This window comes from Medicago sativa, chromosome 7, assembly GCF_051527215.1.
Source record: "Medicago sativa cultivar Bolivia chromosome 7, Bolivia_mono, whole genome shotgun sequence".
NCBI lineage: Eukaryota > Viridiplantae > Streptophyta > Magnoliopsida > Fabales > Fabaceae > Medicago > Medicago sativa.
Genome location: NC_140755.1, coordinates 8,735,756 through 8,752,732, shown reverse-complemented (window position 1 = coordinate 8,752,732; position 16,977 = coordinate 8,735,756). Strand labels below are relative to the sequence as shown.

At 38.2% G+C, this 16,977-nt stretch overlaps 1 non-coding gene across 1 annotated transcript; it reads right to left on the bottom strand.

The window, feature by feature from the left end:
* Positions 1-5,415: 5,415 nt before the first annotated feature.
* Positions 5,416-5,522, bottom strand: LOC146904016 (small nucleolar RNA R71). The gene has a single exon (XR_015020814.1). It is a non-coding gene; the product is annotated as a small nucleolar RNA R71 (small nucleolar RNA).
* Positions 5,523-16,977: the final 11,455 nt, after the last annotated feature.

The window sequence follows — 16,977 nt, the reverse complement described above, 5'->3', positions numbered from 1 at the left end:
AGCTTAAATATAGCTTTTTAAATATTCAGTTGTAAAATCTAATCGTTCCAAATATGTGAAATTGAAAACTAAGCCTTTTTAGCACTTTTTGTTATACTTAGCTTAGTTATTGGCTCTTTTAAAAGTTACTATCGCTTGTTTTGATTCGATTGGAATGAGTCATGGTCCTCGTAAAACTTGTATTTTGTAAATAACAAAATATGTAATAAAGAATAGTTACAAGAGCCCCGGACTTGATGGGGTTAATTTTGGTTTCATAAAGCAGTTTTGGGATGAGTTGAAGGATGATGTTATGCAATTCATATCAGAGTTTCATCAGAATGGTAAATTGTCTCGAGGTATCAACAATACTTTTATAGCTCTTATTCCTAAAATTGACAGCCCACAGCGTCTTAATGATTTTAGGCCTATTTCTCTGGTTGGCTCTCTTTATAAAATATTGGCTAAGATGTTAGCAAACAGGCTGAAAATGGTTATGGGAACGGTTGTTTCGGATACTCAGACAGCATTCGTAAAAAATAGACAGATTCTTGATGACATCTTGGTTGCTAACGAGGTGGTTGATGAGGCTAGAAAGGCTAAAAAGGAATAGATGCTTTTTAAAGTTGAGTTTGAAAAAGCATATGATTCTGTCGATTGGGGATACCTGGATGCGGTAATGCAAAAAATGGCGTTTCCGGTGTTGTGGAGAAAATGGATAAAGGAATGTGTGTCAACATCGACTGCTTCAATTTTAGTTAATGACACAGCTCTACAGAAGAGTTTCCTATGCAAAGGGGGTTGCGTCAAGGGGACCCTCTTTCTCCGTTTTTGTTTTTGCTAGCAGCCGAGGGGTTGAATGTTATGATGACTTCGGTGGTGGGGAATAACTTGTTTACAGGATACACGGTTGGTACCTCTAATATGGTCGTTTTCTCTCATTTAAAATTTGTGGACGACACATTGTTATTGGGTACTAAGAGCTGGGCCAATGTGCGTGCCTTGCGAGCAGTGTTGACTTTGTTTGCAGAGATGTCAGGCTTGAAGGTAAATTTTAATAAAAGTTTGCTGGTTGGAATTAATATTGCGGAGTCTTGGTTGAATGAGGCGGCTTCAATTTTAAAATGTAAAGTGGGCAAGGTTCCGTTCTTGTATCTAGGCCTTTCTATTGGAGGTAATCCGAATCGGTTAGCATTTTGGGATCCTGTGTTGCATACAATTAAATCTAGATTGTCGGGGTGGCAGAGTCGCTTTCTCTCTTTTGGAGGCCGATTGGTTCTTCTAAAGTCTGTCCTGACTTCGCTCCCTGTTTATGCTATTTCCTTCTTCAAAGCTCCGCCAGGTATAATCTCTATCACTGAATCTATTTTTAATAAAAAAAATTGCGGAAGGAGTGAGGATAACAGGAAAATTTCCTGGATTGCTAGGAGCTCAGTCTGGTTACGTAAGGAGTATGGAGGGTTGGGGGTGAGGCAGTTAAGGGAATTTAATAGTGCTTTATTAGGGAAATGGTGCTGGCGGATGTTGGTGGATATAGATGGGTTTTGGTATAGGGTGTTGGTGGCGCGGTATGGTGAGGAGGCAAGGAGGTTGGAGGTTGGGGGCAGGAATGGTTCTTTTTGATGGAGGGAGATAGAGAAGATTAGGGATGGGATAGGCGAAACAGATGGGGGTTGGTTTGCGGAGAGGGTGTCGAAAAGGGTGGGGGACGAAACTAGTACCTTCTTTTGGTATGACAGGTGGTTAGGAGATGTGTTGTTACGTGCGCAGTTTAGTTGCCTTTTTGAATTATCGAATAGTAAATTATGTACGGTGGCTGACATGTTTACTCTTGGTTGGGAGGACGGTGGAGAGGCGTGTAACGCCCGTCGTAATTATTTAATTATTTTAATGATTTTAGCATATATTTATATGATTTATATGATTTATGTGATTTATAAGATTTATATGATTTATATATATGATTTATGAGATTTATGTGAGTTATAATGATGGTGTGACTTATTTTATTATTAAATAAAATAAGATTCGAAAATAAAATAATTATAGAGAAGTGGGGCTGTTTTATAAATTTAGAGAGTTTAGTGGTTTGAGAGGAAATAGAAAAGAATAGAAGAGATATAAATAAGAGAAGTTAGGTAGAAAGACACAGAACGTATGTTTTTGGTGAAAAAGGGAGAAAAAGTCAGAGAAGAGGAGAAGACCTGGAGAGTGCCGATTTCATCTGCTATAAGGTAAAGGGTGAGACTAACTTTCAGTAATATTAAGTGTATGATTCTGAAAATTAGATTTAACATGACGTAGGTTGAGATTGTGAGGATTGAGGATTAGGGTTTTAAGAGAGAATTTGATGATTGGATGATGAAAACTTGTTGAATTGATGTAGAAGTTGTGTACAGACCTTAGAATATCCATAGGGTGATTATTAGGAGCTGTTTTGAGGTTAGAATCATGAGATTAGGTGCAAACTTGAGAAAATCAGAATTCTGCCCGAGCTTGACAGACATCGCTCGCCTCGTGAGCAGTATCGTTCGCCACTGCGAGCCAACCTAGAGAGCTCGCCTCACGAGCATAATAGCTCGCCACTGCGAGCAAGTCCAATGAGCTCGCCTCGCGAGCAGATTAGCTCGCCACTGTGAGCAAGTGTGTTTTGTGAGTTCCAGAGAGCATGTTTTGCTCGCCGATGCGAGCACACCCACTCGCCTCGCAAGTAATGCTGTTAGTTGCCCAAAATTGTTTCCCTTGCGATTCTTTTCGCACGTGTAGTTAAGAGATAGCCTTGGGGTATTAGATGGAAATTATTTATAAACATTATGTTGTCCTGAGAGCTTATTTTAAGATGACTAAGGTTGATCATTAATGAGATATTGTTATGTATGTTTTATGTGAATTATGTGTGATGTTTGAGATGTTGTTGATATTCCTTGGTTGTTGTTATATTATGATGTTGCTTCTGTACTACCACGTTGTTGTTATTACTGAATTAAGCTGCATGAGTCGATCTAAGATGTTGTCTCAAATGTTGATTACTAATGTCATGAGGTTATATAAGTTGGTCTAAGTTGTAATTTGTATAATGTCGTCCAAACTCTTGGAGTCACATAAGATGATTAAGATGTTCAAGATGTCTAAGTTGTAAGACGTTGAGTCCATTTGCATACTCATTAAAGTTGGGGGCTTGATGCCCTGGAGCCATTGCTCAACCCACGTTGGGGGCTTGATGCCCTGGAGCTTTTGCTCAATTAAGGTGGGGGCCTAATGCCCTGGAGCTTATTTACGCTCATATATGTTGGGGGCTTGATGCTGATGAGTCATAGAATAGTCTAATTTAATGCATTATTTAGTTTAGCTTTATTTAAGATTTAGTTTTATTTTATTGCATTTTATTTCCTTTTAGAATATTTTACTTGAAATTGCTTTTTATTATATTTTAGGAACGAATATATGGTGGAAGGTGCCTTGGAGCGAAAGAAAGAGGACTGGAGCAAATACAGTGCAAAAATACGAAGATACGGGACAAAAATATGTTCCCACATATCCAGAAGCTTGGCACGGCCCGTGCCAACATGTGGCACGGCCGTGCCCGTTCCAGAAGTCTCTTTTGCTGCTTTTTCTTCGGGCCCAAGTTACCCTGTTGCAACTTTACTGTTTTATCCTTTTAGTTGCTTAGTTTCTAAGTCGATTGTAAAGCTATAAATAGAGTAGCTCTCCACCATAAACATCCACCTTTACTTTTGCTTAGAATATTTTTATTATCAATAAAAGTCTTTATTTCTTTACTTTCTTTCTCGCAATTTTACTTTACTGTTATTTTCTCTCTTCTTCCCCCATGTCTACGATGAACATGAGTGAGTAGACTTCTTCGTCTTGGGATTGTTGGGGAGTCTAAATGACATAATCCTAAACAAACCAAGCTTAAACCCTAATTCTATGTAACCCTAATTTCTAATCTAGATTCACCGTCTTAACTTGGATTAACAATTATCAAACTGTGGAAGCGAAAGCGGAGGGTTTGATAATCGTTAATCCATCATCCCAAACATCAATTCATAAAGCGAGAGCGGAGTTTTGATGTTGCAACAAGTGAATCTAGACAATAATTGCAAAACAGTGAAATAGTCTTTGCAATTATTGAGACACGAGTAGTTTCAATCCTCTATGCATCTTCTAGTAATCAAGTCAGCGAAATAGGCTTGGTTAATAGAAGTAAACTCTCGCCGGACTTTCATCGGAAAGGTGAGGGGCTAAGGGAAACCGGTCTTTAGAAATTAGTGTGTAAACCATGAAATTAGATGTTTAAGTCTTGACTAGTGAAGGGTTTGTTATTATGACGAACCAATAATCCCAAGGCTCTTTATTAATATTGTTATTTACCTTCAGCTATCAAAACCCTCCTTTTTACTAAACTTCCTCTCATCTAATCATTCTTTAAAAAGTTAATTAAGTTGAACAACTCCCTAGCGGAACGATACTCTACTTACTACTATTACTTCGATAGGCCGTGCACTTGCGGTTTGGCCCTATCAAGTTTTTGGCGCCGTTGCCGGGGAGTTAACTAATTTGATTAACTTTTTTTAGTGATTATATTTCTCTCTTCTTCTTCTTCTTCTTCTTCTTCTTCTTCTTCTTCTTCTTCTTCTTCTTCTTCTTCTTCTTCTTCTTCTTCTTCTTCTTCTTCTTCTTCTTCTTCTTCTTCTTCTTCTTCTTCTTCTTCTTCTTCTTCTTCTTCTTCTTCTTCTTCTTCTTCTTCTTCTTCTTCTTCTTCTTCTTCTTCTTCTTCTTCTTCTTCTTCTTCTTCTTCTTCTTCTTCTTCTTCTTCTTCTTCTTCTTCTTCTTCTTCTTCTTCTTCTTCTTCTTCTTCTTCTTCTTCTTCTTCTTCTTCTTCTTCTTCTTCTTCTTCTTCTTCTTCTTCTTCTTCTTCTTCTTTTCTTTTTAACTTTTTATTTTTCTGTTATCATTAACTTCTTGGGTTCTCAACCTTTTATGCGAAGAACTAGAAATCGAGCGGTATTCATACCCGAGATCAAAAGATTCTTACATAGAAGGAGGAGAGAGGCACAAAATAACACCGCCATGGCTAATCGCACTCTCAAAGTGTATGCAACGCCGTATACGGCTGAGCCACAAGCTGTTATTGTGTACCCAACGGTTGAGGATGACAACTTTGAAATCAAGCCTGCCCTACTTAACTTGGTGCAGCAAAACCAATTTTCGGGATCCCCCACTGAGGATCCCAATCTTCACATCTATGTTTTCCTACGAATTAGTGGAACCATGAAGGAGAACCAAGAGGCCGTAAGACTTCATCTCTTTCCCTTTTCCTTAAGGGATAGAGCTAGCGCTTGGTTCCATTCCCTCGAAGTCGGTTCCATTACTTCATGGGATCAGATGAGGCAAGCATTCCTTGCCCGATTCTTTCCGCCATCTAAAACAGCTAAACTTAGAGACCAAATTACACGGTTCAACCAAAAAGATGGGGAGTCTCTCTATGAGGCGTGGGAGCGTTTCAAAGAAATGCTAAGACTTTGTCCCCACCATGGCCTAGAGAAGTGGCTTATAGTCCACACTTTTTATAATGGCTTGTCTTATACCACTAAGATGTCTGTTGATGCAGCTGCAGGTGGAGCACTTATGAACAAGAACTACACGGAGGCGTATGCCTTGATTGAAGACATGGCTCAAAATCATTACAAATGGACCGACGAGAGAGCCATCACAAGTTCTTCATCCTCCAAAAAAGAGGCAGGTATATACGAAATCTCTAACTATGATCACCTTGCTTCTAAAATTGATACACTAACTGAAAAACTTGAAAAACTCAATGTTAGTGCTATCAGTTCTGCTTCTACTCCTTCTTGTGAAATTTGTGGTATAACTGGTCATGCTGGTGTTGATTGCCAACTAGGTAGTGCTATTAACGGTGTTGAGCAAATGAATTATGCTCAATACAACCAAGGGATGAGACATAATCAAAATTTTTATAAAAACCAAAATCCCTATGGACAAGTAGCACCACCCGGTTATGCAAACAACCAAAGATTCACTCAGAAATCCAATTTGGAAATTTTGTTGGAAAACTCTATTGCCAACCAAAACAAACAACTTCAAGAACTCAAAAACCAAACCGGATTTCTGAATGATACTCTTTCCAAGCTCAATACCAAGGTTGATTCTATTGCTACTCACTCTAAAATGCTTGAAACTCAAATCGCCCAAATAACCCAACAAGTGGCTACCTCTTCCCAAAAACCGGGAGTCTTTCCTGGTCAAACCGAAGCCAATCCCAAAGCCCAAGTTAATGTCATATCTTTTGGGGGTAGTAAGTTAGGCGAAACTTTTGCTAAGGTTAAAAACATTGGGAAAGAAAATGTCAAGCCTTTAGGTGATAAAATTGTGATAGAAGAAGTAAAACCGCTTGAAGAAAACAAGACTCCATCCCCACTAAATCTTGATAAGCTTAAACTAGAGGGTAAGTTTGAAAAATTTGTTAACATACTTAGGAAGATTTGCATTAAACTTCCTTTTGCAGAGGCTTTGTCTAAGATGCCTCTATATGCCAAGTTTTTAAAGGAAATTTTTTCAAAGAAAAAGGCTATAGAGCATAGTGAGACAATAGCTTGGCTAAGGACACTAGTGCAATCATTCAAGAGGCACCCCCTAAGCTTAGAGATCCAGGTAGCTTTTCCATACCATGTGAAATTGGGAATGAAACCATAAACAAAGCCTTATGTGACTTAGGAGCTAGTGTTAGTTTGCTGCCTTTGTCTCTTCTTAAAAGGATAGGGATAGGAGAATTGAAACCTACCGAAATAGAATTGAAGCTAGCTGATCGTTCTACCATGAAACTTGTAGGATTTGTCGAGGACATACCTGTTAAGATAGAAGGGATATACATCCCGACTGATTTTGTAGTCGTTGACATTGCTGAGGACGAAGACGTCCCTATAATCCTAGGTAGACCTTTCCTCGCCACTGCGGGAGCTCTTATAGATGTCAAGAACGGTAGGATAGTTTTCAAGTGAGTGATAAGATGGTAGGATTTGAGTTGGAAAACGTTATGAAAGGTCCCGCTCTTTACTCTTGTTGTATGCTTAATGATCATGTTGTGAAAGAACGTTTTGTAGCGTCATCTACACAATATGATATCTTTGATCCATTCTAAGGACCCTTTCTAACCGTCAAGCTAATGACACTAAAAGAGCGCTTCGTGGGAGGCAACCCACGCATTTAATCGCTTTTGTTTTGTTTTTCTTTGTTTTAAGTTGTTTTGTAGGTAATTGTCCAAGTGTGATTCGAAGAAAATCAAGAAATTGAAAAATTTTGAAGCCCCCAGGACCAGAATGTTGGCATGGCCCGTGCTAAGGCTGGCACGGCCGTGCCAGGATTTTAAGCAAAAATTTGGTAATGAAGTCAGTAAGTTGGCACGGCCCGTGCCAATAGTTTGCACGGCCGTGCCCGATCTCTAGCCACTATAAACCAATTTTTCTTCCTCCTCCCCATTCATTCTCAAACCATAAACTTCTTTCATCTTCTAAACCTCCATAACTATCAACCCTCAAACCTTCATATCTCACTCAAAACTTCACCAAATCACTCCATTCTTTCACCAAACAACCACAAACTTCACCCAAACCACAAACCACCAATCAAAAACAACTTTCACCCACTCAAACACACAATTCACCAGACCCTAATCTTTCAAAACCTAACCCAAACACCACAAAATCCTAACCAATCTCCACATCTAAACCCATAAACATTACTAAAACATTAACCCCAATCCTAAACCAATCCTTTCCACCACAAATCTTCCTCAACCCCAAACCTTCATCCCAACCACAACTAAGGTCAAATGGCTTCAACAAGAAGAAGTGGAAAGGAACCAGCAGGCTCTTCCGGCCCTCCCTCAAAGAAGCAAGCACAAGTTAAGAATCATGGAATCCAATTCCGAGACAACAAGCAACGGGACAGGTATAAAAATCTCATCTCTAAAACCTTGCATCCTTCTCGGTATCCTGATTCTCATACTTTAGATGTGCTGGAGCTTTTAGATGATGTTACTAGGTTGATAGGGAAGTTAGGTTGGACTGCTATGTTGAAACCTATGCGGGGTTATGAAAATTTCACTTACGAATTTTTGAGCTCAATTGTTTTCACCAAAGACAAGTTGAATTTTGATAACCCCAATCATAGAGTGTCTTTCCGATTAATGAATACTACTTATGATATGTCACTTGAGCACTTTTGCGAAGCCTTAGGTTTTGTCAATGAGGGGTATATTCATGTTCATTGGGATCCTAGCCTAAAACCGGATACCTATGAACCAGCTGAATTTTGGAAACAAATCACCGGTCTTCACAAATACATCCCTAGGGCAAACAAAGCTAGCAACATTCACAACACCGTCCTTAGGTACCTTCAAAGGGTGATGGCTTGCACTATTTGGGGAAGAACCAAGCTAGGAAACACTAGAACCGATGAATTGTTCATGTTATGGGCAATGCTCTACAACCACCCCGTCAATACTTGCTTCTATTTGATCGATTACCTAGACTTCGTCGGTACTAGACCGGCCGGTAGAGGAGACATAGTGGTGGGTGGCATCATTACATACATAGCTAGGTGTTTTGGAGTAGGTGAAGATGAGGGGATCAAACCAATTGAAGGAAACAATAGGCTTAAAATGGAAACCCTCATTGCTATGAATTTCATTAAACATCATCCACCTCTCCATTACCAACTCAAGCTAAATGTACCAATCATGTTTTTACTTCCTAACCCATCTCGAACTACCACCGAGGTGGAAGAGAATTGGTTGTATGTTGATGATGTGCAGGTTCTTGGTGAGCAAGATGATGAGGGAGATGGTGCTAACTTGCACCATGAAGAAGGAGAATGTGCCAACTTGCACCATGAGGAACACCATGGCCATGAAGCCGGTGAGCTTAATGAAGATCAAAGATGGGCATGGATTCACAATGAAGTTGAAAGGATGAGCACCGAGCAACAAAGGCAAGGTGTTGAAATCTCCGGACTAAGGAACGATGTTCAAAGGGGCAACCGCTTGACACAAGAAAACAATGAGATGCTCCGCCGGATGATGCAACACCTACAACTCCAAGGTCCTCCCTATGGACCTCAATGAGAACATGTGAGCTTTCCTCTTCCTCTCTTCCCTTCTCTCTTTTCTCTTTCTCATACTCTTCTCCTACTCCTCCTCCTTCTTCTTCTTCTACTTCTTCTTCTCTATCAATTTCTTTTTCTTTTGAATAATTGAGGACAATGCTTCCCCTAAGTGTGTGGGGGGGGGGGGGGGGCTAATAAAGTGTCTAGAGTCGTAGTGTTCCCAAACTCCCTTGAACTTTATTCTTTTTGTTTTGTTTTTATAGCAAGAGGCATGACAAGTAGCTTGTTTTTAATGTAAAATATGGCATAAATTTTTTTGTTTTGTCTCTTCTTTAAAGGTTGTTTCTTGTACATGAAAGTAGTTTCTCGTGTTTCTTGTGTTCTTGCTATACCTATATCTTGTTTTATTGTGAAAATTCTCCAATGAGAAAAGCACCCAGTTGCAATCTTTGAGCAAGTGTATGAATAGGTATTTTAAGGAGCACGTTCTATCTTTAGTGTTAACTTAGACCCTTTAAAGTCTTCAGAGTAAAAGTAGTATAAGTTTGTGTGGGAAAATAATCAAATGTTCTTAATTGTTATATGCTTAAATTGTTAAAGTTAAATGGGGCGGGAGAATGGCTCCAACATGTGGGGGAAAGGACAATCCCTAACTTCCTAATTGTGGTGGTGACTCCCTAATTGAACTTAAGTTCCAAATCCCTCAAATGAGGAAAATAAATTCATCAATGCTAGGGGGAAAGGACACCCTCTCCAAAAAGACTTCCTACGCGGAGATGATAAAATTTTGCAGCACTACTTAGGGTGATTTTGAATCTAGGAGGAAAGGACAATTACATCCAAAAAGACTTCCTATGAGGATAGATAGCCCCTAAGCATCTGCAGCCCCTTTTGTGCTTAATTGTTAATTTAATTAATTTTAACTCAAATTCCCATCACTCTTATATGAAATGAAGAAAGGACTTTTCTCGGTTACTTTAGCACTAAGGATAGAACTTATTCCTCATAATATCTGTCTTATACAGGAGCAAGTAAAAGGTTGGACTGCACACACACACTCACTTGAGACTTGATGTTGGGTAGAATAGGTTCATGAGAAATGTTTGAAATTGTAATTAGTGTACTTGAAGCAAAACCTTTCTTTTTGAGACATGTGTTCTTAATATTGCCATGATTAAATCTTTTGTTGCTGCTATGTCTATTGCCTTTTGCTTGAGGACAAGCAAGGATTCAAGTGTAGGGGAGTTTGATGAGTCATAGAATAGTCTAATTTAATGCATTATTTAGTTTAGTTTTATTTAAGATTTAGTTTTATTTTATTGCATTTTATTTCCTTTTAGAATATTTTACTTTAAATTGCTTTTTATTATATTTTAGGAACGAATATATGGTGGAAGGTGTCTTGGAGCGAAAGAAAGAGGACTGGAGCAAATACAGTGCAAAAATACGAAGATACGGGACAAAAATATGTTCCCACATAGCCAGAAGCTTGGCACGGCCCGTGCCAACATGTGGCACGGCCGTGCCCGTTCCAGAAGTCTCTTTTGCTGCTTTTTCTTCGGGCCCAAGTTACCCTGTTGCAGCTTTACTGTTTTATCCTTTTAGTTGCTTAGTTTCTAAGTCGATTGTAAAGCTATAAAGACTTTGTGAGATTTTTATGATGAGGCCTGCGTGCCAAAGACTTTTATGATGTTGAACCAATTCCGCTGCGAAGTTTTAAAGATTAAGTTGAATAATTTTTGAAGGATAAATTGTTATCTATTCTATTTTTCGATTTCTAAGAAGTGTAGCATTCCGTTTATGATTGAAAGATACTCTGATTTTTTATGAAATTTTTATGTTGGAAAAAACGGGGTGTTACAATTGGTATCAGAGCAGGTCGGTCCGTCCGGCCAAGTAGTTGAGTCGAGTAGTGTCGTTTAAACAGTTGGGATACCATTATTATGTTATTCTGATTGTTGTGTGATGTGCAGAGAACTAGGATGGCTGGAAGAAATGATGCTGCGATTGCTGCTGCATTGGAAGCTGTAGCTCAGGCCGTGGGGCAACATCCCAATGCTGGTGCTGGTGCTAATGCTGAAGTGAGTGTTGGAACAAAATGTGTTTAACAATAAACCATAAAGAGTTTTGATGATAACAAGGTATTAAAAATTGTAAATTAGACTAGCTAATATTTGTTCAAGTGTACAAGACCATAGTTAAATTTTTTACATCATTTATTGGTACTAAATGAGCAAATAAAGAGCAAAAGAAATCAACAAAATTGAAGCTTAGACGCTCCTGAAGTCAATTTGCTCATGAAGAGAGAAAAGCGCTCCTGAAGTCAAGTGCTCCCGAAGACTAGAGGTCTTGAATGCCACGTCATCATCAGAAGCAACATCATCAGAAGCTGCCTTATCAGAAGCCATTTCACCAGAAGCTGAAGATCAACTGAATTTGCAAAATTCAAGGATTCAAGAGTTGTTTCTTGGATCGAAATTCATCTAAGGACAACAGAAGACTAATGGAACTTTGCAACGGCCATTTCAAATGTATTTGAAGGCATTTGCTTGCAAAAGAAACGAAAGCGTTGACATTGTACTGTGTACGAACTATACAACCACCTTCTCCACTACTCTGTTTTGTGTCCACGCTACAAGACAAGAAAACAACTCCAGAATACGGCTTCGCCTGCAAAGATGTTCCTTTGCATTAGGAATGGATTTCAAATTGGTTCTTCATAGGACAACAACCAAATCAGGCAAAAGATCATTGATGAAAGATCAAGCTTCAACAACGACTCTTTTGATGTGCTGGCAATTTCACAACGTCTCTTTCACACCTCTATATAAAGAAGTGAAGACTTAAAGATTTGGTAATGCTGAACGAAAGACTCTCAACATTTTTACAAGTGTCAAACCTCTGCTGAAATTGTTCTGCATTCACTTAGAATTTCTGTTTCACAAAGTTCTTATCTTAAAAATTCTTGAGTCTTAGAGTCTGTATCTGATTTGTTTTGTGAGCACCTCTGATTGTATATCAAGTGTTCAATCTCAAACATTATTCTTTGTAATTTTGTTTGTTTAGAAGTCTCTTGCAGTTGTGCTTGAGCATATAAGTCTCTTGATTGTGTTCTTGAGCATAGGAAGACTTTTGCAAAGTGTGCTTGAGCAAAGGAAGTCTCTTGCTGTGTGCTTGAGCAATTGTAATCAGATATTACATTCTAGTCAAATCTCCTTGGAAGTGCAAGGGGGACTGGACTACTTCCGGATTGTGGAAGGAACCAGTATAATTGCTTTGTGTCTTTCTTCTTCTCTTTCTCTCTGTTTTATTCCGCTGCATTTAGATTCTGTTTATCACTTCAGAAGCTGTCTCACATAGCTTCTGACCAGTGTGTTCAGTTTTTAGGAGAAACGAAGAATTTTTCAAAACACAATTCAGCCCCCCTTCTTGTGTTTTTATCACCTTCAATTGGTATCTAGAGCCTTGGTTCTGTTGATAACACCTAACAGTGTAACAGTCCAAGATCTGAGAAAAACATGTCTGGTGAATCATCTGTTTCTGGTAATGGATCTGGCAACAACAACAACAGTGTTCCATATGATTATGGTGACAACAAGAAATCCAGTGTAGGAAAGATTCCTAGATTCAATGGAGACCCTGAAGAATTTTCTTGGTGGAAAACCAACTTTTATAGCTATGTCATGAGTTTGGACGAAGAACTCTGGGACATACTAGAAGAAGGTGTTGGTGATGACTTGGTTCTTGATGAAGAAGGAGCTGCTGTTGATAGAAAGAAACATACTCCTGCTCAGAAGAAGATCTACAAGAAGCATCATATCATCAGAGGAGCACTTATCACTGCTATTCCTAAAGCAGAATACATGAAGATGAGTGACAAGTCAACAGCTAAAGCAATGTTTGCTTCTCTTTGTGCTAACTATGAAGGCAGCAAGAAAGTCAGAGAAGCAAAGGCTCTTATGCTTGTACATCAGTATGAGTTGTTCAAGATGAAGGATGATGAAACTATTGAGGAGATGTACTCAAGGTTTCAAACTCTGGTCTCTGGACTTCAAATACTGAAGAAGAGTTATGTTGCTTCTGATCATGTGAGCAAGATACTCAGAAGTCTGCCTGCTAGATGGAGACCAAAGGTGACTGCCATTGAGGAAGCTAAAGATTTAAACACTTTAAGTGTTGAAGATCTTGTTAGTTCTCTTAAAGTTCATGAGTTAAGTCTTAATGAACATTATTCTACTAAGAAGAGTAAATCAATAGCTCTTCCATCCAATGACAAGTCATCAAAAGCTGTCAAAGTGGTCGAATTTGAAGAAGAAGAAGAACCAACTGGTTCAGACTCTGAAGAGGATGCTGTTGAAATGGCTATGCTCTCCAACAGACTTCAGTATCTGGCCAAGAAGAATAGGAAGTTTCTGACCAAGAGGAGTAACTCTAGAAGCTCAAGGAAAGAAGATCAGAAGGGATGCTTCAACTGTAAGAAGCCTGGACATTTTATTGCTGATTGCCCTGATCTTCAGAAGGAAAAGTCAAAAGACAAGTCAAAGAAGTCATCTTTCAAACCAAGCAAATTCAAGAAGCAGATTAAGTAGAGTTTAATGGCAACCTGGGATGATTTGGGAAGTGAATCTGGATCTGATAAAGAGGAAGCTGATGAAGATGCAAAGATAGCTGTTGGGTTGGTAGCAACAACAACATCAGAAGCTGAATCAGATTCAGACTCAGAAGATGAAAACGAGGTATATTCCAAAATTCCCAGAAATGAACTTGTTGAGTCACTTAAAGAACTTCTTACACATTTTGAAGTAAGAACCAATGAGTTGAAGGATTTAAAAGAAAAATATGTTGATTTAGTGAAACAACAAAAATCAACTCTATTGGATCTGAAAGCTTCAGAAGAAGGACTTAGGGGCTTTGACTTCATTTGTAAAACGTATGAAGACAAGCTCAAGTTCTTATGTCAGAAGCTACAAGAAAAGTGTAATGAAAAACCTTTAAGCAACCATGAAATTTCTCTTGAAGATTTTATCATGTCTGGCATTGACAGAAGCAGAGTGGCTTCAATGATATACAACATTTACAGAAACAATGGCAAAGGGATTGGCTTTTCAGGAGGGAAACCTAATGAAATCAGTCTCAATGCATGTTGTGAATGCATCAAGGAAGGATTGAAAAACCTTCTTTGTACCTGAAGGTGTTGAGTTGGAAACTGTTGTTCAATCAAAACCTGAAGCTTCTAGCTCCAAGGCTAAGATTGCTTCAAAGCCAAAGAACTCTAAGCCAAAGGCTATGATCAACTCTGATTCCAAGACTTCAAAGATCAGGATTCTAAAAAGATCAGAACCTGTTCCTCAGAGTCTGGTGAAACCAAAATCTGAGGTTCTGAAGTCTAAGTTTCAGAAGAAGACAGTTGCTGCTCCTGAAGCACCAAAACCAAAGGTTGTTAAACCTAAGGTGATGGTTAATCAGAAGCAACCCAGCTTACAGCACAAGGCACAAGAAGTAAAGAGTAAAACTTCCAGTACTAACCTGAGAGGACCCATAAGACAATGGGTACCTAAATCTGTAAATGTCAATAATGCAGGTATGTCTAAAAACAAAGGTGAAACAAAAATCATGGTACCTAGACAGCGGTTGCTCAAGACACATGACAGGAGAGATGTCCAGTTTCCTCAGCCTAACAATGAAGGAAGGAGGAAGTGTGAAATTTGGAGGCAACCAGTCTGGCAAGATCATAGGTACAGGAACTATTGGTAATTCCTCTACCTCAATTAATAACGTATGGTTGGTAGATGGTCTTGAACATAACCTTTTGAGCATTAGTCAATTTTGTGACAATGGTTATGATGTGTTATTTGAGAAAGCCAACTGTACTGTAATCAACAAGGAAGACAAATCCATTGTGTTCAAGGGAAAGAGGGTTGAGAATGTTTACAAAATCAATTTGTCTGAACTAGCTGACCAGAAGGTAATTTGTCTTCTGTCAGTGAATGATAAGAAATGGATGTGGCACAGAAGGTTGGAACATGCTAACTGGAGATTAATCTCTAAGCTTAGTAAGTTACAACTTGTCAAAGGCCTACCAGACATTGACTATCATTCAGATGCACTCTATGGTGCATGTCAGAAAGGGAAAATTGTGAAATCATCTTTTAAAACAAAAGACATTGTCTCAACCTCCAGACCCTTAGAACTACTCCATATTGATTTATTTGGACCAGTCAGTACTGCATCCTTATATGGAAGTAGATATGGATTAGTCATTGTTGATGATTATAACAGATGAACTTGGGTAAAATTCCTAAAGAGTAAAGATATTGCTTGTGATGTATTCAGTAGTTTCTGCACTCAAATACAATCTGAAAAAGAATCAAAGATTTTGAAAGTTAGAAGTGATCATGGTGGAGAATTTGAAAACGAGCCATTTGAAGCTTTTTGTGAAAAACATGGAATTATCCATGAATTCTCTTATCCTAGAACTCCACAACAAAATGGGGTTGTAGAGAGAAAGAATAAAACTTTATAAGAAATGGCCAGAACCATGATTCATGAAAACAATTTAGCAAAACATTTTTGTCCAGAACAGGATCTTTATCAGACATATCTTGGAGAAAACAACATATGAACTCTTTAAAGGAAGGAAACCCAATATCTCTTACTTTCATCAATTTGGATGTACATGTTACATTATGAATAACAAGCTCTACCTAAAGAAATTTGATGCCAAGGCCCAAAGAGGAATCTTCTTAGGTTACTCTGAAAGGTCAAAGGCATACAGAGTGTATAATTCAGAAACACTCTGTGTTGAAGAATCTATGCACGTTAAATTTGATGACAAAGAGCTTGAAGACAAAACTTCAAAGCAAGATGAAAGTTTTGCAGAGATACAGGTTCCTGAAGATACTCCAGAACCTGATCAGATAGCTGAATCTGATGAAAGTCCAGAAGCTGAACCCACATCAGAAGCACAAGATGAAGCTGCTTCTGATGAAGCACAAGACGGCTCACATCAAGCTGATCCTCCCAGAAACACATTCAAGCATAAGCCTTCACATCCAGAGGAGTTAATCATTGGAAGCAAAGATAGTCCAAGAAGAATAAGATCATACTTCAAACAAGAAGGTTCAATGATTGGACTGATTTCAATGATTGAACCTACAACAGTTGATGAAGCACTTTCAGATGATGGATGGATATTAGCTATGCAAGAAGACTTGAATCAATTTCAAAGAAAAGATGTGTGGGATCTGGTACCTAAACCTCATCATAAGAACATTATTGGAACAAAATGGGTATTCAGAAACAAGTTGAATGTGTGAAGAAGATTTCCTTCTTAGACTTGGCTGGGTTTTGATGATAACAAACTCACATCACAAAAGAAGAAAAACTATATGGAGGCTCAAGTTGAAGAATGAAGATAATGGGACTTAGGCTTCATAGTTATATTTTTGTAAGTATGGTTCTTATCTTTGACACTATCATTCTTAACATTTAACAAGACTTAGAATGCTCAGAAAATAATTACAAATCTTTTTCTAAGTCCCCATATGAAGCAATGCCTAAAACTCTCATTAAAATAAATCACACATTCATTGATTTTCATTTAAATGTGATATGCATTACAATGTTTTTGAATGAAAAGACATAATTGATTTTGGAAAATTGCATATTTATTTTTGACAGAAACATTTTTTAGCATGATTTTTGAATAATCAATTATGTATTAAAATATATTTCATTTCATATTTTTGCCATAACTAATTGACCTATTTGATCTTGTTACCGTTGGCTTTAACAAGCATTTTATATTTGGCCATTTCATTGCCTATTAATCAATTTGTGTATTCAACGAATACTTCTTAAAAAAGTGCATAA